Source organism: Symphalangus syndactylus, chromosome 14 (assembly GCF_028878055.3).
Source record: "Symphalangus syndactylus isolate Jambi chromosome 14, NHGRI_mSymSyn1-v2.1_pri, whole genome shotgun sequence".
In the NCBI taxonomy this organism is placed as follows: domain Eukaryota; kingdom Metazoa; phylum Chordata; class Mammalia; order Primates; family Hylobatidae; genus Symphalangus; species Symphalangus syndactylus.
The window spans coordinates 74,999,308-75,021,463 of record NC_072436.2 but is presented as its reverse complement, the minus strand read 5'-3'; the positions used below and the strand labels follow the sequence as shown (position 1 = coordinate 75,021,463).

General features: G+C 43.8%; 1 protein-coding gene across 5 annotated transcripts in view; it reads right to left on the bottom strand.

Annotated features, from left to right (window-relative positions):
- The window catches only part of SPRED2 (sprouty related EVH1 domain containing 2), a 122,835-nt gene that overhangs the window by 91,146 nt on the left and 9,533 nt on the right, over positions 1–22,156 (bottom strand). The window contains exon 1 of one of the 5 annotated variants that reach the window (XM_063617912.1): positions 17,588–18,547. The exons of the other annotated variants lie outside the window; for them this stretch is intronic. The gene's annotated coding sequence lies outside the window, so the exon portion shown is untranslated. Of the gene's footprint in view, positions 1–17,587; positions 18,548–22,156 lie in introns of those variants that run through there. 5 annotated transcript variants of the gene reach the window in all.

The window sequence follows — 22,156 nt, the reverse complement described above, 5'->3', positions numbered from 1 at the left end:
TGCATATCAAATGTTTACAAACAAGAATTACAGTTAGTTGTCATGTCTCATACCATTTTTTTTTTTCCTGGTAGCATCAAGTACAAAGACTTGTAAGTAGTGAGAGCTCAAGAAGTATTGGCCGGGCGCGGTGGCTCACGCCTGTAATCCTAGCACTTTGGGAGGCCAAGGCGGGCAGATCACGAGGCCAGGAGATCGAGACCATCCTGGCTAACACGGTGAAACCCCGTCTCTACTAAAACAATACAAAAAAATTAGCTGCGTGTGGTGGCGGGCGCACCTGTAGTCCCAGCTACTCAGGACGCTGAGGCAGGAGAATGGCGTGAACCCAGGAGGCGGAGCTTGCAGTGAGCTGAGATTGCGCCATTGCACTCCAGCCTGGGCGACAGAGCCAGACTCCATCTCAAAAAATAAATAAATAAATAAGGAAGTATTTACTATTTACAATTGGTCAATATTTTAGTTAACTACATGCTAACATCTATACTACTCAGATTATACATTGTAAAATGATCAGATGAACACACACACACACACACACACACACCTCTGTTAATTTGTCTTAGGTAATTCTAAAGGAACAGGTTTCATCACTAGGAGGATCAGGTATTTCATACAGGCTTGTCTGTGCAGGGAGGCCAGGAGTTTGAAACCAGCCTGGGCAACATGGTGAAACCCCATCTCTACTAAAAATATAAAAAATTAGCTGGGCATGGTGGCACGTGCCTGTAATCACAGCTACTCGGGAGCCTGAGGCACGAGAATCACTTGAGCCTGGGAGGCGAAGGTTTCATTGAGCTGAGATCGGGCCACTGCACTCCAGCCTGGGAGACAGAGTGAGACTCTGTCTCAAAAAAAAAAAATAAAACAAAATCATGCTATTGGGGATCTGGATCACTGAGTGAAGGGTGGTGCCATCTGTCAAGTCAGGAAAGGCCGGGTAAGTGGGCTGCCCACTGTAGGGGATGAGAAGTTCTCTTTTGGATATTTAAGTTTAGATGCCTGTTAGACAACCATATGGAGATACTGATATAACTCTGGAGTTCTGAGAATGGCCAGGCTGGAGAAATCAATCTGAGAGTCATCTGCACACAGATGGGATGTGAAGTCACAGGACTAGATGCCATCCAGGCAGGCCTGCAGAGGGAAAAGAGAAGGGGGTAGGATTGAGCCCCTGGGGTGCTCCAGAGCCTGAAGCAGGCATAGTGAAGGCACAGGAATTCCTATCAGAGCTCATATGGAATCACAGCATCTCAAAACAAACTAGAAGTTAAACTCACACCTATGTAATTGCCTGAATTGGATTAATATAATTCCACAAAGAGCTGCGTCTGAAGAAATCCTCTGATAATTCAGAAATTTTAAAAATCAATAGGTATGGTACAGACACGCAGAGAATCATAATCAGGGTTTTAATTTTGCAAGACTACAGAAGATTTGCTTCATTATTAACCAAAAAAGGGTTACACAATGATAAGCACAGTTGGTTGAATTGAGAAATATAAATGAATCTATATTTGGGGCATTTTACACTTCTGCCAAAGAATTTATCAGCATAATCTTTCAGCCAACACTGAACTAATAACATTTGATTTACTTCCAGAAGCCAAAATACATTCCCACAAGCCAGCCAAATACAAAGCTTCAGACTTCACTAAAGGTCCACAGTGAATGCTGAAATGTCCAAGCTCAGGAGCGGCTGTAAATTCGGCAGTACTACATTAACCATGTGCAAACCAAACAACAGCCTCCTAAGGAGACAACTATTAAATATTTCCAGAAGGGGTTACGGATAGTAGAGTCAACATTTAGAATAAGATCAGATAGACATCCATTTCCTTTAAGAGACAGGGTCTCACTCTGTTGCCCAGGCTGGAGTGCAGTGGTGCATGCATCAAAGCTCATTGCAGCCTCGAACTCTTCAGCTCAAGTGATCCTCCTGCCTCAGCCTCCTGAGTAGCTGGGACTACAGGTGTGTGCCACTACACCTGGATAACTTTTTAAAACTTTGTGTAGAGGTGGAGTTGCCCAGACTGGTCTTGAACTCCTGGGCTCAAGCAATCCTCCCACCTTGGCCTCCCAAAGTACTGGGATTACATACATGAGCCACTGTGCCCATCTGGGATAGACATTTTTAGGACACAAAGAAATCCTCAAAATACTAAAGACTAATTGAAATTGCATTAGTGGAAATGTAGTCCAAGGAGTAGCATCATGGACAGCACCCAAAAGCTGAAGAAAAAAGCACCATCCCAGGCCCCACCCAAGGCCTGCTGAATGGGAACTTGCAGCTTAGCAGGAAGACCCCCACGTGACTCACATGCATATCAAAGCACTGGTCCGAAAGGCCTAGACCTCAGGTGCTTATTACTGCCTGTTCTGAGCCATAATCAGGTGAATATCATGCTCAAAATTCCATATACAACACTCTACTCTAGAAGCAGCAGGAGAATCAGTTTCCTAAAAAGGAACATTTGTGGCCAGGCATGGTGGCTCATGCCTGTAATCCCAGTACTTTGGGAGGCTGAGGCAGGTGGATCACTTGAGGTCAGGAGTTAGAGACCAGCCTGGTTAACATGGTGAAACCCCGTCTCTACTAAAAATACAAAAATTTGCTGGGCGTGGTGGTGGGTGCCTGTAGTCCCAGCTACTCAGGAGGCAGAGGCAGAGGAACTCTTGAACCCCACAGAGACGAGACTGCAGTGAGCCGAGATCACGCCACTGCACTCCAGCCCGGGCAACAGAGTGAGACTCCGTCTCAAAAAAAAAAAAAAAGAAAGAAAGAAAAAGAAGAAACATTTGTGCTAGTAATGTTCTCCTTAATTGTTTTAAGAATTATGTGTTGGCCAGGCGCAGTGGCTCACGCTTGTAATCCCAGCACTTTGGGAGGCCGAGGCGGGCGGATCACGAGGTCAGGAGATTGAGACCACGGTGAAACCCTGTCTCTACTAAAAATACAAAAAAATTAGCCGGACGTGGTGGCGGGCGCCCGTAGTCCCAGCTACTCGGAGAGGCTGAGGCAGGAGAATGGGGTGAACCCGGGAGGCGTAGCTTGCAGTGAGCCGAGATCGCGCCACTGCACTCCAGCCTGGGTGACAGAGCGAGACTCCGTCTCAAAAAAAAAAAAAAAAAAAAAAAAAAAAGAATTATGTGTAGGCAGGCAACCATGTTAATTAAATAAAGGGAAAGTCTGTAATCAAATATACTCACAAAGTTAACCATATATATTACATGTATTAGTGAACTGCATGGAGACTAGGTATAAGCGCAAGTATATACTACTTGTCTATGCCAAACCAAGTTGTTTCAAAATCTCCTCTCCTCTCATCTCTTTATTGGATGGCTAAACAGTCTCAGTAATGAATTTCTCAGGGAGTTTTCTCTAGGAGCACATAATTTAATGCAGATATTCATTCATACTATACCCTATTCATTCATTCAGCAGATACTTCTTGAGCCTCTATTATGCCAGGCACTGAAGACAGCAATGAATAAAACAGGCAGACACCCTGCCTCCTGTGCAGAGAGAGGGGACCTGGGGTCCCCAGGAGCTGGAGTGTCAACAGACCCCCAACTTTGGGACACAAGATCAAAGAGAAGCCACCTAGCGAGCAAACGGGACTGGCTGTAGGTCTATAAAAGACACGTGCCTGTTTCTTACAAATGAGGGCACAGCCCAGTTATCCATGTACCACCTCCCCAGCATGAACAGACCACCTTTCCCTTCTGCCAAACAAACACCCCCCCAACAACAGCACACCCCTGGGCCCTTTTATGATCTAACCTCACTTAGCTCCAGGCACCTGCTCCCTAACAGGCCTTTCATTCCTCACTTTCCCTCCTGCCTTGTGACTACATCTGGCAAGGTGTTTTTCTTCTGTCACACGTTGTAGAGATATTATAGACAATAATGACAACTTGCTAATATTTACTATGTGCTTTCTTATGTGCCAAGCATTAGCTCATCTAAATGTATATACATCAGCCCATTTTCCAGGAGAGAAAATTAAGGCTTAGCATTTATGTTACTACCCTACATCTCATGACCAACAAATGGCAGAATCAGGACTTAATGACCTTCTTATGGTACTTTTCACCTTGGTGGAGAAGAGCATGGAGATGATATAGTCATTGAGGTGATATATAGTGATAGTGATAGAGGAAGTTGTTATCCAGGGAGTTACTGAAATGTCCTTTTCAACCTTCCTTTTATCATTCAAATAGCAGTTAACAAGGACCAATTGCCGTAAATCATCCTCAATTTTCCCTCTTGCTTGCATCTTACTTTATTCTGATCCCAAATATTCCTAGCTAAAATGTTTAAGGCTGTCTTTCCCCCTCTCATCACGCACTCATTACAAATGCAAATAACTGTGAATGACTGTCCAAATGAGCAGGACAAAACTCCCCCAATTAAGTCCAATACACACACCTGAACTTAATGGGGCTTCAACGCCCCCAGAAGATTAATCAGCACCATGGGGCTCCTGAGAACACAAAGGCTATTTTGTGGGAGTGATACTGCACTGCAATCCTCTTTTCTGTGATTACACCTCATTTTATAACAATGTTCAGACATTTGGTTTGAGCAAGTATAGTAATTACATTTCTCACTTTGAACTAATTTAAGCAGCTACATCTGAGCTCCTCCACAAGTCCTCAGGCTTACCCGCCCTTCTCCTCCCACCCAGAGCACTCCTATTTGAGAAGACCCGGACTTCTTTGCTAAGTGACTGTTCCCACTTTCTGTCAGGCACTCCATAGTTCAAACCTATTTCTCCAAGCTGACCCTCTTGCAATGGGCAGAATACCCCCACACTTTCTTCCTGGCACTCATTTGGAGGAGCCCTGTAGAAAAACAACCAGGCAACCAGACTCTCCCACTATCCAACTGTGTGACCTGGGTTTAACTCCCCAGGCCTCAGAGTCCTCATCTGTTAAATGGTGCTCCTGGCTTCTATGTTGGTGATGACACTTCTTTGGGCTGAGAGTGCTACCATGAGATTATAAAAGCGAACCACCCCATGGTGGCAGGTCCTTCAGAGCCACAAAGACTCTGCTAGAGGCAGAAAATTCTGCGGCGTATGCCCTGCAAAGACAATGCCAAGAAGCCAGGATTTCTTAATACTTGACACCCAAACTTACCATCCACCAACTTTCCAATCCTCCCACCCCATTCTTATAATTTACTCTTTATAGAGGTCAAGAATAAATGGGAATGTTAACAGAGAGCAACACCAACTCTTCCCCCCAAATCAAAGAGCCTGGTTTTGCTAGGCAGGACCCAATATTTTATCCACTCATGTCTGTGCACACAAGTTTGTTTGTAAGACTGCAAGCTTTTAGAAAGGCAGTGACAAGGAGCCTCACTAGTTGCAGAAATAAAGTTGGTCATTATACTCTTCATGCACCACATCTGAGACGTCCTGACATTCCACCTCTGGGGGAGGTTTTGGGAAGTAGGGGTGGAAATGGAAGGTTGGGGGCAGAGAGCAACTCACACTTCACTGTCCTTCTGCTTGACACATCAGCCCACCTTGCTGTACACAAGAGGCAGGCTAAAAATAGTAACATAGTTTTCCTTTCCACCCTTGCAGGGAGCTAACCTGTTCCACCAGAATGGCCTGATAAAGGCAGCCACACTTCCTTAGAGATAAAATCCACCTTTCCTGAGAGCTCAGCCTTGAGAGTGAGGCAGGGCCCTCCACCAAGCTGCCTGCCCTGGAGGCTCAGGCAGGGCTCTGGTCCAAGTTACTGGACAGTGGAAAGTTTAGTCTCTCTTTTTTTTTTGAGACAGAGTCTCGCTCTGTCATCCGGGCTGGAGTGCAGTGGTGCCATCTCGGCTCACTGCAAGCTCCACCTCCGGGGTCACGCCATTCTCCTGCCTCAGCTTCCTGAGTAGCTGGGACTACAGGCGCCCACCACCATGCCCGGCTAATTTTTTGTATTTTTAGTAGAGATGGGGTTTCACCGTGTTAGCCAGGATGGTCTCGATCTCCTGACCCCATGATCCGCCCGCCTCGGCCTCCCAAAGTGCTGGGATTACAGGCATGAGCCATAGTCTCTTTCTCAAATGGGGCACTGGTTTCTTTTTTTTTTTTTTTTTGGCTAAAAGTCCCATGACAGAAGGATTCTGACTTCACAGCTAATGTGAACTGACAATGAAGACTCCCAAACCACAATAACTTAACAGGAAACTGAGGTGGCTGCAGGTGTGTGTGTGTGTGTGTGTGCGCGCGCGTGTGTTGTGTGTTGGTGGAAGGATGATTAACACCTATGCCTGAATTGAAGGAAAACAACATACGCAGTGAAAACCCATCAAATGAGAATTTTGGGGGGCATTTTGATTGTCTTCATCAAGTCAATATTCAGCACGAGGGGGTTCTAATCTATTGCTGTGTAGCCATGAGAGCTGCAGGTAAATCAAGAAGGTAGGTGCATGGCATGCAAACTTCCTCTCTGCAGGGGGTGGGAGGTGCTGCCAACTTAAAGCTTATCTCATTCTGAGTCTTCGTGTCAATGACTGTCATGCACACCCCTGTTCACATGCCTTGGAAATCTAGGTTTGGGTGTCCGGCTTGGTTAAACCAAAAGATCAACTCTCTCCAACTGGATCACTTGTCCTTTCACCCGTGCAGACGCTGTATCCACTCAAGCCTGCACGCACACAGGTAGACAGAAAAGGGTGGGGAAGGTGGAGCACAGGGAACCTCCCGGTAACTCCAACTGGAGGACAGTTCTCTCTTCCGCTTTTGGGAGTGTCTTAAAATACTAACATGAGAGTGCAAAGCTCTAGCTATATTTTTACTTCTCAGAACAAACAACAACAAATATCAAAAGCTGGGCAAGGAAGCCAGAGGTCTAAAGGGGCAGGAAGAAAGAATGTTATCAAAACGATTATGACATGGTCCCTGTGTAGAGAGGCATTCCCTAACAGGCCACCAACCCAGGCTATCTTCCTTTTATCAGTCTGATTTCGGCTCCTCACAAAACCAGTCTCTTGAGCTTCTCTCCTTACCTGCTGGTTCCATCTTCTTAAGATCTTATCAGAGGAGCAAGATCCTTCTCTTCTGCCCAGACCTTGGGTCCTTTCAACAAAGCTTTATGCTGAAACTTCTTTCCAGACACAAGTAATGATCACCCGGCATGTATTAGGCACCTCAAACATGTCAGACACTGTTGCGGACACTTTCACGTGCTACATGTAATTTAATCCTCACAAGCCTCATACTATGAGTCCTATTAGACAGACAAGAAAGCTAAAGTTTGGGAAGATAAATATGCAGTATAAGGTAGTCAGAATTCAAAAACAGCTCCCTTGCCTTTGAGGCAGAAGCTGTTTTTATGACGCCACAGTGATTCCTGTAGGAATTCCCTGTATCCCTTTTTCTCTGAATTGATCATAGAGCTCCAGGCAAATTGCTCAGACCAGAACCAGAGCCCCCTTCCAATGTCTGTATGTACAATCCCAGTCGCCAGCCACAAGAATAAGTCAGTTACATAAGGGGACTTTTGAAGTTCTTTTTTTTTTTGAAACGGAGTCTCGCTCTGTCACCTAGGCTGGAGTGCAGTGGCACGATCTGCAACCTCTGCCTTCTGGGATCAAGCAATTCTTCTGCCTCAGCCTCCCAAGTAGCTGGGAATATAGTCACGTGCCACCACGCCCAGCTAATTTTTGTATTTTTAGTAGAGATGGGGTTCCACCATATTGGCCAGGCTGGTCTCGAACTCCTGACTTTGTGATCCGCCCACCTCAGCCTCCCAAAGTGCTGGGATTACAAGGGTGAGCCACTGCACCCGGCCCTGAAGTTCCTAATAGCCCATAAATATTGCCCTAATTCTGCCTTTCCTCATAACCCTTATATCCTATAGTCCTTAGCCTGTGTGAGAACACAATTACCTGTAGATATCTCAAAAGTCACAGATGTCATTGACAGATCACCTCTTCATCGACCCCAGACCTTTATGCACATAAATCAACTGACTTAATACAACAGCCCAGAAAAGGAAGTATTATGAGCCCTTTTTCTATATTCAAGGACACAGAGGTTTTTGAAAGGTTCAGGTAATTTAACACTGGTCACGCAGCTAATAAGCAGCAAAGGGAAATTCACACCCAGGTCTGTCCTAGTCTAGAGGTACTGTCTAACACAGTAGCAGCCAGCAGCCACAAGTGGCACTGAGCGCATGAAAATGGAGATGTGCTCCAAGTATAACATACAAGCGGCATTTTGCAGGTGTAGTACAAAAAAAGAATGTGAAATACTTCATTAGCAATTTAAAACATTAACTGTTGAAATGATAATTTTTAGATACACTAAATAATAGATTAAAATTAATTTCACCTGTTTTTTTTTTTTTTACTTTTTTAACACCCTATCAGAACATTTAAAATTACATATGTGGCCTATGTTGTATTTCTATTGGACAGCACTAGTCTAAATCCTATGATTTTACCAAGAAGTTCTACTGCCTCCATATAATAACACAGCTTTTGGCAATTTACATCTCATGCACTATTTAAAAATGAATAAAGCCACTTTGACATCCTCACTTCTAGTAACAAGAATTTTGTTTCCTGGAGAGACTGATTTGAGTGATAATAAAACTCCAGTCTCCTGCAAAAAAAAAAAAAAAAAAAAGAATTTTGTCTCCTGATGAAGACTTTCAAGAGAAATTTTAGGCTGGGCGTGGTGGCTCACGCCTTTAATCCTAGCACTTTGGGAGGCCGAGGCGGGCAGACCACGAGGTCAGGAGATCAAGACCATCCTGGCCAATATGGTGAAACCCTGTCTCTACTAAAAACACAAAAATTAGCCGGGTGTGGTGGTGCGTGCCTGTAGTCCCAGCTACTCAGGAGGCTGAGGAGGAGAATGGCGTGAACCCGGGAGGCGGAGCTTGCAGTGAGCCGAGATCGCGCCACAGCACTCCATCCTGGGTGACAGAGCGAGACTCCGTCTCAAAAAAAAAAAAAAAAAGGTTCCTAATCAAAAAAGAACCTAAAGGATGAGGCTTTTATAGATAATCAGTTAGCTTGAAAGATGTAATGCAGAGGGTCTATCGTGAGACCGGAAGGAGCCTATTGTACTTCCAGACTTCTCCTTTGGAGAGTGGTTCTCAGTGCAGGACAACCAACTCAACCAACTGCCATCGGGACAGGGGTCACGGTCTGCACAGGAGGACCTCAGGCTGTTTGCTCGGGGTGCCTTCACTGTGGAAAACCTATCAGAGGATGCTCTTGACCTACTGCAATTGCTAACTCTAAGGTTTAGTTCTCTTTCAGGGTTTTCCATTTTTATATTATAATCATCATCTGCTGCAGCAGCTACCTTTAAAAGAAAAAAGTTTGCTTTACACATACCAGGCGCTGTACTGAGCACTTGACCCACATTATCTCATTTAATCCTCCAGCAATCTTTTGAGGAATTACTTTCTGTACTTTCTGGACCCAGGCAAGACTCAGATTCAACCGCAGGCTCTGATAGCAACATTGAGGGACACCAAGCCTCTCTTTCCTTCTTTCTTAACATTGCTGTGATATCCCTGCTACTTGCAGTGGGAGAGCGATTGAATTGGTTGCAAAAGTGCTAATATGGCATCGTTTAATAGTTACTTAAATTACATGCTTTTAAACAGCACTCTCACATGATGACATGACAAATGGTACTTATTCCTATATGCTGAAACGGGCCACACATGCATAGGTTGTGTGAAGTAAATGGCTTGAAGGGACTTGTGAAATTAAGCTACAACAGGGGACAAAAGTGAGGGATGGAATGTTGGCCTGAACAGCTCACTTCCTTGCTTTAATTGGCTTCTATCTTAGTGTTAATTGACTTTGAGTTAAGTGGCTTTCATACAAATCAAGGAAAGCTGACCTTTGGAACGCTGGTGACTTGTTGGGTAAATATGTCTTTATGGACTTCATAAAATTCAGATTGTGTAAACACATACTCAGGAACTATTAAAAAGCACTGGGTGGCTGCAGTAAGGCACAGAGGTGGCCTTTAGGATTGAGTACTCCGTAGTTCAACATTTAAGAAAATGAACAGCAAGACCAGGCGCGGTGGCTCACGCCTGTGATCCCAGCACTTTGGGAGGCCGAGGCAGGCGGATCACGAGGTCAAGAGATGGAGACCATCCTGGCCAACATGGTGAAACTTCGTCTCTACTAAAAATGCAAAGAAATTAGCCGGGCATGGTGGTGGGCGCCTGTAGTCCCAGCTACTCAGGAGGCTGAGGCAGGAGAATGGCGTGAACCCAGGAGGCAGAGTTTGCAGTGAGCCGAGATGCGCCACTGCACTCCAGCCTGGGCGACACAGTGAGACTCTGCCTCAAAAAAAAAAAAAAAAAAAAAAAAAAGAAAATGAACAGCAAGGATGCAATGATAATTTAGGAAGTAAGTCTCAAACTGTGGATGTAGGCAGAGGAATCACCTGGAGATAATTTCAAAAATGCAGATTCCCTATACCCTATACCCATGGAGGCAGATTCAGGAGGCCTGGGTGGGCAGCAGACACCTGTATTTTAACAAGCCCTCCGGAGTACTGACTCTGAGTAGGTGGCCTAGGACCAGCTTCAAGAAAAAATGATTTTGAAAGCATCCCTACAGGGTTGACAAGAATTGCATGCCAGATTCTGGACAGAAATACAGTTTTAATTAAACAATAATCGGGCTGCACTCTGGCCCATTTCCTTGTTGCTAAAAGTCACCTAGCATTAGATATTGACTATTTGCAATCCCATTGTTCCTAGAGGTAGATTTCTGGCATCAGAGTCATACGACTGTTTAAGAGTGGATTTGCATCCCTGTTGTTCCTACAGACTGGATCTCTGCCATTAGTCAGAGGCTTTTGTTTAATGATCCTTTAAGATATTTTTCAGCAACCAGTTTGAAGACCCCCCTCCCCAAGAGGAATGAGATCAATATGAGAATACATCTTCTTCATCTCCTTGCCCTGAGACTTTATGCTGCACTCTTTAATCAATCAGTGATCTTCACATTTTGGCCCACTCCAAAACTCTTAAAAATCCTAGCCGCAAACTCCACAGGAAGATGGATTTGAAGTTTCCTCCCATGTCCTCATTTGGCAGTCCTACAGTTAAACTTTTCTCTGCTGCAACCTTGTGTCTCGTTGCATTGACTTGCGTGCACATCAGCAAGTAACCTATTTTGGTTACAATTTTGGCACTATAAGCAGATCATTCACCTTCTTCCCTACCGAAGAATACCACCCAGGAATACAAAGACCAGAGTCCTTCACCTAGAAGTGGGCTGATCCTTGGAACAGGAGGGAACTCCTTTCCCCAGCCTTGCCTCGGAGCCAATAAATTGTCCAGCAAGTGACCATACTGACACCAAGAGGACCTTCTTTTTTGCCTACCCCTCTCAAGGGGAGAGCTGTTTCTCCTCTAAGGCCCAGGTGCTGATGGTGACCAACATACTTTTAAGAGAAAACCAGTGGTGCAGGCTCCATAAGGACAGCATGCATTTTCCATGCCAACAACCTGGAGCCTTTACCCTGATGGTGGCCTCAAAGCCACCCTAGACTGCACAGGGAGGCCAATACCCACAGTGTAAGAGGCTGAGGCCTCTGGAAAAGCATCTCATTTCTGGGTTCCTACGTTGTGAAGAGATGTGGTTGTATCTGTCCACTGATCAGGAGACCAGGATGATATTTGGCCAACAGAAGAGAAGAGAGGAAACCCTCTGTGTTGTGTTGTCTGCAGGGTGGTCAAAACAACAGAGAATTGGTTATCGCTGCTGCAGAGGGCAGTGGTTCCACAGAAGAACTCGCTGACGATTAGAGCTGCATACCCAAGTCACTGTGCAAGTGGGACCCAGGCATTCCACATCAAGCACACGTCTAAGCATAAGCTGCAGGGCCAGCCAGTGTGGTAGGACAGGGCATCCTTCTCAGCTCCCTTGATTTGCGTATTTTCTGATCCTGTGTTTCAGTCCCTGGGGGGGTCTGAGTGCTTCCATCACAAATAGCCCTAACTCCAAAGCTTATCAGAGAGTGGTTCATCACGACATTTGTTTTTTCTACTGAACATACAGACTGCCAAATTTGGTGACTTAAGTATTCCCAAGGCCAGAAAGTGTCAAATCTATAAACAGTTTATGAATGAGTATAAATTTTCAACAATTAAGAATGAGTACTTGTTGGTAAGAGTTAGTGTGTGTAGTTTTATTGAAAAAGTCACAAAAAACTCTAAGTTGTTAATATTCCCACTCTAGGGATATACCGTCCCAGAAAATGCTAACAATCCAATTTACACCAACATGCTACTAGTAAAACTACTTAAAGAGAGAAACATTAAGTCTTAAAAAAAAAAAAAAAAAGTGGGGGGCTGAGCATTTTCAAAGAACAATTTGTTTTTTCACAGGCATGCACGACAGCACATACGCATTCTCAAACATGTTTGTTTGAACTAATTGATTCTTAATTTCATCTGCTAAATGCTGAATTGACCCTTCTCCAAATAGGGGAAAAGAGGAAGGGCTGCCTTGCTTGGTTTTTACACGTGTGTGAGTACTACATTTTTCACATTATCATCGCCTATGATCAGTATAACCTCTGAAGCTCATATTTTTGCTGCCCTTGAGAACCATGGAAGCTGTGGATGTGAAGTGCTTGCCCGAGGGCCTATCAGTTGTCGTGGAGGAATCTTTCTTCAACCTTGGTCCCCTGAATGTCTGGGAAGGGGCCATCATCCCCACCACCCACAACTAAGACCCGGCTCTGCTGTTAGCTCTACTGCCAGGTCATTCAGACTTCTAGAGTGTTCTCAGAGGTTTCAACCCCTTGTCAAGACGCATTAGTACTATAGAAAGTAATGTATATGCTTGGTGAACTGCAGGAACCTTAAGGAGATGCAAGACTTTGGCCATTACTGGAGTAATCTCAAAGTTGATCTTCTTTAAATTTCTGTGAAGGGAGCTTTTGGGGCAGGACAGGGAAAACAGAGTTGCAGAGGCGACTAGGCAGGAATTGATTGGGAGCTAAAAATCTATAAATAAGGATGTAAATAGGAGAGTCAGCCTCTGGGAAGTTAGAGCCAGACAGTTGTGTCCAGGATTCCATTTTTCAGGAGGGAAGTGTTTCTCTGAGTCATTAGTTGACTCTGTCCCGTTTTAAAAAAAATTTTTTTTTGTTTTGGTAGAGACAGTCTTGCTATGTTGCCCAGGCTGGTCTTGAATTCCTGTTCTCCTGTCTTAGCCTCCCAGATTGTTGGGATTACAGGCGTGAGCCATCACAACTAGCCTAAACAAAATGTTTTAATCATACTAAAATATACATAACATAAAATTTATCACTTTAACCATTTTTATGCAATTCAGTGGCATTAAGTACATTCACACTGTTGTGTAAGACTCTGTCCCATTTTTATGTATGCCCTTCACATTTTCTCCTAAGACATTAAAACAACTTTTGGGCCTTCCCCACATTTGCACGCAGTGCCACACTTGTGGGTGACAAGATACAATCTTAAAACCTGGCATCAGTCTTTGTTAGAGACATCTGTTTTAAGTCAATGTATTTTCATTTCTAGGTAAAAGCATATGATTTTATAGCTCTGCTTTCCTTTAAATTCAAACAAATACCAACCCTATGTTAACAAAGTTTTGTCAAAAAAAAAAAAATTCAAATATGAGGAATTATTCCTGTTCCCTGTAAAGTAACTGGCCCCCACTCCACCAAAAAGGGGCAATATTTTATTTTTTTTTTTTATTTTTATTTTTTGAGACGGAGTCTTGCTCTGTCGCCCAGGCTGGAGTGCAGTGGCGCAATCTCGGCTTACTGCAAGCTCCGCCTCCCGGGTTCACGCCATTCTCCTGCCTCAGCCTCTCCGAGTAGCTGGGACTACAGGCGCCCGCCACCATGCCCGGCTGATTTTTTGTATTTTTAGTAGAGTTGGGGTTTCACCGTGGTCTCGATCTCCTGACCTCGTGATCCACCCGCCTCGGCCTCCCAAAGTGCTGGGATTACAAGCGTGAGCCACCGTGAAGGGGCAACATTTTAAAACACCCCTATATTTACTGCTTTAACCATTAAAATAGCTAAATTCATATCCTAAAGACATCTGTGTTACATCACCAAGGAAAATTCCTGAAAACATTAATAGACCTTTTAAAATTTCAGCCAAACCTTTAAAAATAAAAATAAAAATGGTTATAATTTTGGACCGCTGTGGGTGATTTTTTTTTTTAATATTTTTTATTCAAAGAGACTCTTGGGATCAACAATTAGAATTTATTTTTTATTGGCTCTTACAATTCGCTTCACATGTAACATCCATTTGGTATATGCCTCCCTGGGAGATTATCGGTCATCTAATTTGAAATGAGAAAGAACAAAGGGCGAGAGAAAAGGAGCAACATTCCTCTCCTCAGCTCACTAACACGAATGTGTGTCACCTTTTAAATACCACCCAGTATGACAGATTAATCGGGATGAATTAATGGGCAGAAGAGAGAGAGGAGGATCTTTAAAAAGACTAAATGCTCCCTGGTTAATACTGCCTAGGTTGGTTGCAACCTTCTAGGTTTGATTGGGTGTTGCCCCTTCTAAATCCCGATTAGCTAAAGCATGTTAGAATATCTTGGATTTTTAAAATACCAACTTGGGAGGAAGGGAGAATGGGAGGATGGGAAGATGGGGGTGACATTCAGATTCAATCGGTCTAGGGATGAGAAAGGTTAAGATGGGAGAGATGAAGAGTGTTGTTTCTCCTTGGTGACATCCCCAAGCAACCTCAGATATGCTCTTCCTTGAGGCCTCTGGTTTTGTTGCTAAATTGTCCTTGTTAAGACAGTTGGGGGGGTGTCTATTTCAGGCTGCATGCCAACCAACACACTGCCCAGGGATGGGATGGGAAATGAACCACACATATCTAGTTCTCCTGGTCACTGTTGTACTGCTCCATCCTCAACAAGAGAGTGTGGAAGAGCGGGTCTACAGGTAAGCCATTATAACCAAACTACCCTCACTGTTTAGCCTCACAAGGGATCCTTTATGCTAAGAAGAACGCCCAGCTGATGGGGATTAACAACAAAAGCAGAGGGGAGAGGGTCGCTGGAAGCCCAACAGAAGGAAATTTTTTAAAAAATACAAGGTTCCTGTCCCACACAAGCAGTATGAATCTTGTTATCCCAATGGGAGTCCTGACGGCAAAATCTACTTTCAAAGTAGGATTGGGAAATGGATCAAGCCTTACCATGGCAAAGCTGGGTGGGACCTCCTAGGAGTCTGTGGGACCCTGGGCTCTCCAGATAGTGTGTCTTGGTTTGGGGACTATTTTCATTCTGTCTCAAGCCTAGGTCTGTATATGCCCTTGGCCATGATACTTACTAGCTGTGTGATTCAGAACAGAGGACAAGCCCCACTTTATTTGGAGTTAACCTATGGTGCAGTGGCCTTAGAAAAACTTAAGAGTAAAAAGCTACCATAAAAGATGCTGGCTGTATGTATGACCAGACGGTCAACTCCTCCTTCTTCTGTCTCTTTGCTATAACAGCACCTGTTGGCTTCTAAGTGCACAGAGTTCTCACAATAACGTGCCAAAACCGCCACCCTTCCCATCCTGGCACCCACCTCCCCCTACCCCAGGAGACCTGCATATCAGATATTACTTCCTGCCGTCTATGACCACACCACCTTGGCAGTTAACATCAAAAGCAAACACATGGGGAGAACAGAAGGTGCTGGAGCAGGGGAGGAAGAACAAGCATAGGTAATGTTTCATAAACATTTTTCTGGTGCCCAGGTGCAAAAACCTTGGAACTTCACATGTATTTCAACTGATCATCTAAGGACCCACCTTCTCTCTCCCAGGATAGTGAGCTGGAGGCCCTTCCTTGCCTCCACTCCCAGTGCTCCTGTACCTGGAACACAGACATGCGGAAACCAAAGCTTAAGACCCCTACCTACCATGTTCAGGAGAGCTACACAAGAACAGCATCTGGGAAGCTCATCTACCTCCACCTCATGCAGGGTGTGACCAAGGCTAGCCATCTGTTCAATGCTGGTGGTTCAACATCTACCTGGGCCACCTTTATCTCAATTAATTTCTACCATCTTTTTCCTATCTCCTGATGGTTCAATAACTCAAAGCAGTTGTCATGAATGTTTAACACAGTACCCAAAACAGGCCTGGAACCAGATTATATCTCACTGATGTAGCCCAAACTAACTAGCTTTGTGACCCTGAGTTAGTCACTCAGCCTCTCCAGATTGCAAATTATGTGTAAAAAAGAGGGAGCTGAGCTTGTATTTTCCTAAGATCCTCTCTAGTTCTAAAAGGTTATGGTCAGATGGAAACCATTTTACTTCAGCGAGAAAGGGCAAAGCATTCACCACTTCACTGATGAGTGCTGTGAGAAGTAACAATACTGAAATCAAGCAAAAACAAAACTTCACTTGGGTAATTCTAGGCTGTATGTCTGATTTACAAAATAAGTTGGCTAATTTTGTTCTGAATTTCACAGTCCCCTTGACCATCTTCCCCAACAATCATCTCTTCAGAATATAGGTTTCTATATCCATGCTCACTGCATTTAACTAAAGTCAGAAAAATCCAGCTGAGATCTGTCAGACAGAATTATTAGTGGTCTCCCTGACTCCAGCCTAGCCTGCACACTCTAACTAATCTGTTTGATTCTACCAACACATCACTTCATCGTCTCTGTTTCAAAGCCTCAATCAGCTCTGTTCTACTCAAAGAACACAAGTCCAAATACATACTTTGTCAGCCTAGCTGGTACTCAATATCCTCCCAAATTTAGCCTCAGCTGACTTGACTGGCTTTCTCTGAGCTCCCCCAGCATAAACTCAGACATGGAGTGTCCCTATCTGTGGAAGAAAGCTTTGGACATGAGATGTCTCCTCTCCACCTTGCTGACCTGTCTCCTCCCCTAAATACTACCATCATCCTTTTCTGAGTCCTCAAAGACTCAAGACTCACCTTGTCGGAAGTGAACTCTCCCCTGGCTGGTGCAGTGATAAATATTTTTTTCTTTCTTTTCTTTTCTTTTTCTTTTTTTTTGACAGGGTCTCAGTCTGTTGCCCAGGCTGGAGCATACTGGCACGACCTTGGCTCACTGCAACCTCCGTCTCCTGGGTTCAAGTGATTCTCATGTCTCAGCCTCCCAAGTAGCTGAGACTACAGGTACACGCCACCACGCCCAGCTAAGTTTTTGTATTTTTAGTAGAGATGGGATTTCATCATATTGGCCAGGCTGGTCTCAAACTCCTGACCTGAAGTGATCTGCCTGCCTCGGCCTCCCAAAGTGCTGGAATTACAGGTATGAGCCACCGCACCTGGCCTTTAATTTCTTATCAATTTTTTTTTATTTAAAACAAGAATATTATGCTTATGAGTAAAAATAAAAGTCTGTTTTTTTAAATATAAATTCTGCTTGCAATATTTAGAATGAAAACAGTCCTTAAATATTATTTTATTATTCAATCCCTTTATTTTAGAGATGAGAAAACTGAGTCTAGGGATGCTGACAATCTTGCTCAAGGCCACACAGCAGGTCAGTGGCAGACCTAAGTTTTCTGACTCCCATCCCAGAACTTACCACACTTGGCAACCGGGTATCTATCTTCTTTAGACTTGGTATCCACATTCAAGAGCTTTTAGTGTTGAGTGTATCCTCTTTTCCACTTGTGCACCTCACAGACAAGGTGTTCACCCAAATGCTAACTCCAAGAGTAGAAAGGGGACAGAGCTGGAAGACAGAAGATTCACTCCCCGAACTCTTCTTCCTTTAATCAGAAGACCCAACTTTATACCTAGTCTGTAGGTTAGACTCACTTGTAACTCCTCCCATCCAACTCCAACTAAACATGTCCTTTGCTTTCCTTCAGACCTTCCACTAAATCCACTCCAGAGTACCAAGTCACCCTCTGTGTATTCATCCCTCACCCCCAAAGAGTGCCCACACTTACGTTCTTATATCCAGAATGTGGTTCATAACAATAATTCCCAACTTTCCAAGCACAAGGACTCAAAGGGAAAAAATTCAGGGAGCGCTTCCCTTCACAGGGATTATAGTTGTGTGTGTGTGTGTGTGTGTGTGTGTGTGTTTATTAACTGTGAGCCAAGAAAAATATATGCCAAACATCCACTGTGAATTCAGTAGTATTGTAATAAGGTTGTATTTTATTATTCTATAAATGTAGCTACATACACTGAAAGACAGTAATACACATACTCGGGAGACATTATGTGTTTGGTTCACAATCAATGCATGGAGTGCATATGGTTTCTGAGACACTTGTTTGGGAACCACTGGGTGGTAGCATCAGTTCAAGACTTGCAGATGAGATATCTAAATGCTGGGGAGAGACCTTAAGTTTTATTCACCTTCTTCTGAAAGAAAAATGTGACAGCCAGGCCAGGCGCAGTGGCTCACACCTGTAATCCCAGCACTTTGGGAGCCCGAGGTGGGCAGATCACTTGAGGTCAGGAGTTCAAGACCAGCCTGGACAACATGGTGAAACCCCTTCTCTACTAAAAATACAAAAATTAGCTGGGCGTGGTGGCGCTTGCCTGCAGTCCCAGCTACTTGGGAGGCAGAGGTGGGAGAATCGCTTGAACCCGGGAGGCGGCAGTTGCAGTGAGCCAAGACTGCACCACTGCACTCCAGCCTGAGCAATAGAGCAAGACTCTGTCTCAAAAAAAAAAAAAAAAGGAAAAACATGACAACCTAATAAAGAGGGTCTATAGTTTATTTCAGATTTCCCATTGCACCCACCTCCGTGTTGGAGTTATTGACAGCACAGGCCTTCGTATTTTTAGTACCTCTTTTGGGGGGAAACAAAGGGGCCTCTCACTTATTTCAGTCCTCTAGTTTATTCTTGTCTTTCTCAGCAAAGCTGCCTCAAGTAGAAAGCCCTATTCCAATTCATATTCCAGTCTCTTCCCGATTTCTCACCAGAATTATCTCTAAAGAGTAAGCACTGACAAGTGATGGATAATTTGCATTTTAACCCTATTCAAATTTGGGTAAATGGTTTAATATGCATGCTAATATTCCATCATTATTCCAATTAAGGAAACTATTATGTTAAAGTGTTTAATCAGGAGAATTAGGGAGAACTCCAGACACCTAAAATTAACCTCTAATAGTCTTGACATTCATTTCATTTAAGTGCAATTTGCCAAGCTACAAGCAACCCCCGCTTAAGACTTCTGCTTAGGCACGTGGGGATTCCTGATAAGACCGAAAAGCAATTCATTTCCTAACTACATTGCTGTCTAAAAGAATAAACTAAAAGGACCACAATACAATCAAATCCCCAAGCAGTCACATTCCAAGAGATTTAAACATCATCATCTTGATTCCCAGTAACAACAATGCTCTTTGCATCAGAAACAACACAACCACTTCCTCTTTCTCTGACCTTCTCTGTTTAATTACTTCCTGTGATTTCTTCTAGGGCTGAGCGCCCAAGCTTCCCAGGGCGGCAGCCTTTCCGTGCATACATGACTGATTTGTCTGACAGTCAGACATTACACATACAGTTTGGGACTTCACATTTCTTTTTAAGTGATGGATCTCATGGGCCTCCTGGCATTCACCAAGAACTTTCTTTCAGCCATAAGAAAAGAAAAAATTCTTCTAGTACATTTCCATCTAAAATCAAGCTATACCTCAAAGCTGGAAGTCCTGCCAAGAATGGGGAAGGACAGGCACCTGATGATACCTCTCAGTGTATGAGCACCACCTTCTTATCTGATGAGCCTCTTCAGCAAACATTCAAAATGCCAAAGATGTGAAGTCATCTTTTTATTAGGGTCTGGACAATGAAGATAAAACCATCACAGCCATGGATAAGCCCATGAACCCTCAGTGGCATCATTCCTGGAGAGTGTTAAGAATGCAGAATCTCAGGATCAGAATCCTCAGTTTACCAGATTTCCCCAGGGAATCCCTATGTAAGCTCAGGTTTGAGAAGCACCACTACAGGATCTTCCCCACAAAACAGCAAGGCTACAATACAGGTCCAGGTGAACACCATGCTGTGTTAGCCATATTGCTCTCACAAGCTTTCCATCAGGGGTAAGTTGGCTTACTCTTTCCAAAACAAGTATTTGTAGAGTTGCTGTTTATATCTCAGTATAGAAAAGGCCACCTGGATGGGCACTGGTTCGCTACTCCATAGAGCTGAACAGGAATGCAAGGAAGAAATGTCACTGCATAGTTCTGAGGTGTTTACAGGATTCTAAATGAGTTCTAATTTCATTTGCTCAACAGTAATATAAACCAAGCTGTTCAGACAACACAATTTTGTATACGAGAAAACTGAGCCCCTGTGAGGTTGTAACACAGATTGTTGTTCTACAGATGTTAAGATTTGAAGTCAAAGGACCTGGATTAAAAATAACAAATCCTGCTGTGTGTGTGAGACCTCAGGCAAGATAGTGCCCTCTCAGAATCTTTTCCTCACCTGTGGTATGTGGACGCTTGACAGTTGGACATATTCCACCCATGTGTGAATGTGTGCGTGCTTGTATGTACAACACACACACACACTCTCTCTCTCTTACCCTCACTCATTCTTTCTCTCATACCTAAAAACGACTTGAAAAGCTTGCTTGTTTGAAGATTCTGGCAAGGGCCTGTAGGTCCTTCAATGCTGTGCATGAAGAGTTCCCCTACCCCAAATATGAGAACCCCAACACGTCACATTTCTAGTTTGCAGCTCCAGGAGGAACCCAGCAGGAAGGAGGGGAAGAAAAAGGAAAACAACTCTAGTTAGTAATCAGTCAGTCATCAAGAGGGCTGTCCTCATACCTTAAAGCAGATGAAACTGTCTAGCATCCTAGAATGTAAGTGCCCCGAGGGCAGGGACTTCCTGAGCCACAGCTCTGGTATTGTATGGCAGGCTAGGTGCTCTCTATTTGCAGTAAGTGAATGGCACGTGGTAGGCATTCAATGGCTAGTGGCTCTCTCTCCTCTGGCTGTACTTCCGCTCATTTATTTTATTCAATACAATAATTTTACATAATTTTGCAATTGGGGCCTAAGTACATTCTAAATTCAAGTTATTCAGATTCACAGTATATCACACTCCAAACCAACACCTATAATCTAGTATCCCCAATTTTCCTTAGTACAAAAGACATCTTAGAATGGACGGTAAGGTCTTTAAAGGTTTTTTTTTGTTGTTTTTTGTTTTTACCAACAGCAGAGTACTGTTCTGAAATGTGCTCACACACAGATCAATGAGAAGGCAACCATTATTAGGCCTTCAAGGCCAGAGGTGAGCTGTTGAGCCCAGGCATATCTTTGCTTTGCGAGTCTGAGCCTGAGAAAAAATCAAACTTGACTTAACCTTTAAGCAAAGGGGAGAAATGTAATAACTATATTAACACTATAGTCACACTTATGCTGCTTTAAAAGATCCATAAAAATGAGTAAAATTACTGGGATGTTGATACATTAAACCTCTAGTCTAGCACTACATCTGTATTCCCACTCCATCGTCCACTTTATTCCTTGGCTGGAAAAATAAAACGAAACGCCAAACATGGCATTCAAGTAGACAAAACATGTCATAAGCCAAGTGACTCCTAAAAGGATGGTCAGTCCCACCCATCCGCACCAAGCCTACTGACTTTCATTTTAGAGACAATTCGAATGCTGTTGGTAATAAAGTATCTAGACCACATATCAGGAATGGCGTAGGGATGGCAGGGGAGCCAAGGATGCTATTACAGGTAGGTACTCTTACCCTAAGAGAACAGACAAGCTATAAAACTCAGAATCTCAAAAAGCACAGCCAACTGGGATCACTGAGTAAAGGGGCCAATGGTCACCTGGGCATTATTGATGATCACAGTACAAAAACTACCAGGACACCATTAGAAAGCCAAAAGAAACAGTCAGTCTTAGAACATGACTTCTAAATCCTAATTATCCTCCCACAAGCTCCCTGAGGAGCCTTGAGCAAGTCATTTCAGCTCTCTAAGGTATAAAGTGAAAATCTCGTTTCCTGCCTTGTAAAGTTCATGGATCTCCTCTGCCTTGTAAGTTCTGAAAAGAAAGAACACCTTATTACATGACGGGGGACAGACCTGAGGTAGATGGATGCCACTGAATCTCAATTTCTCAGGTGCTGTGCTAAAATGTTTTATCTAG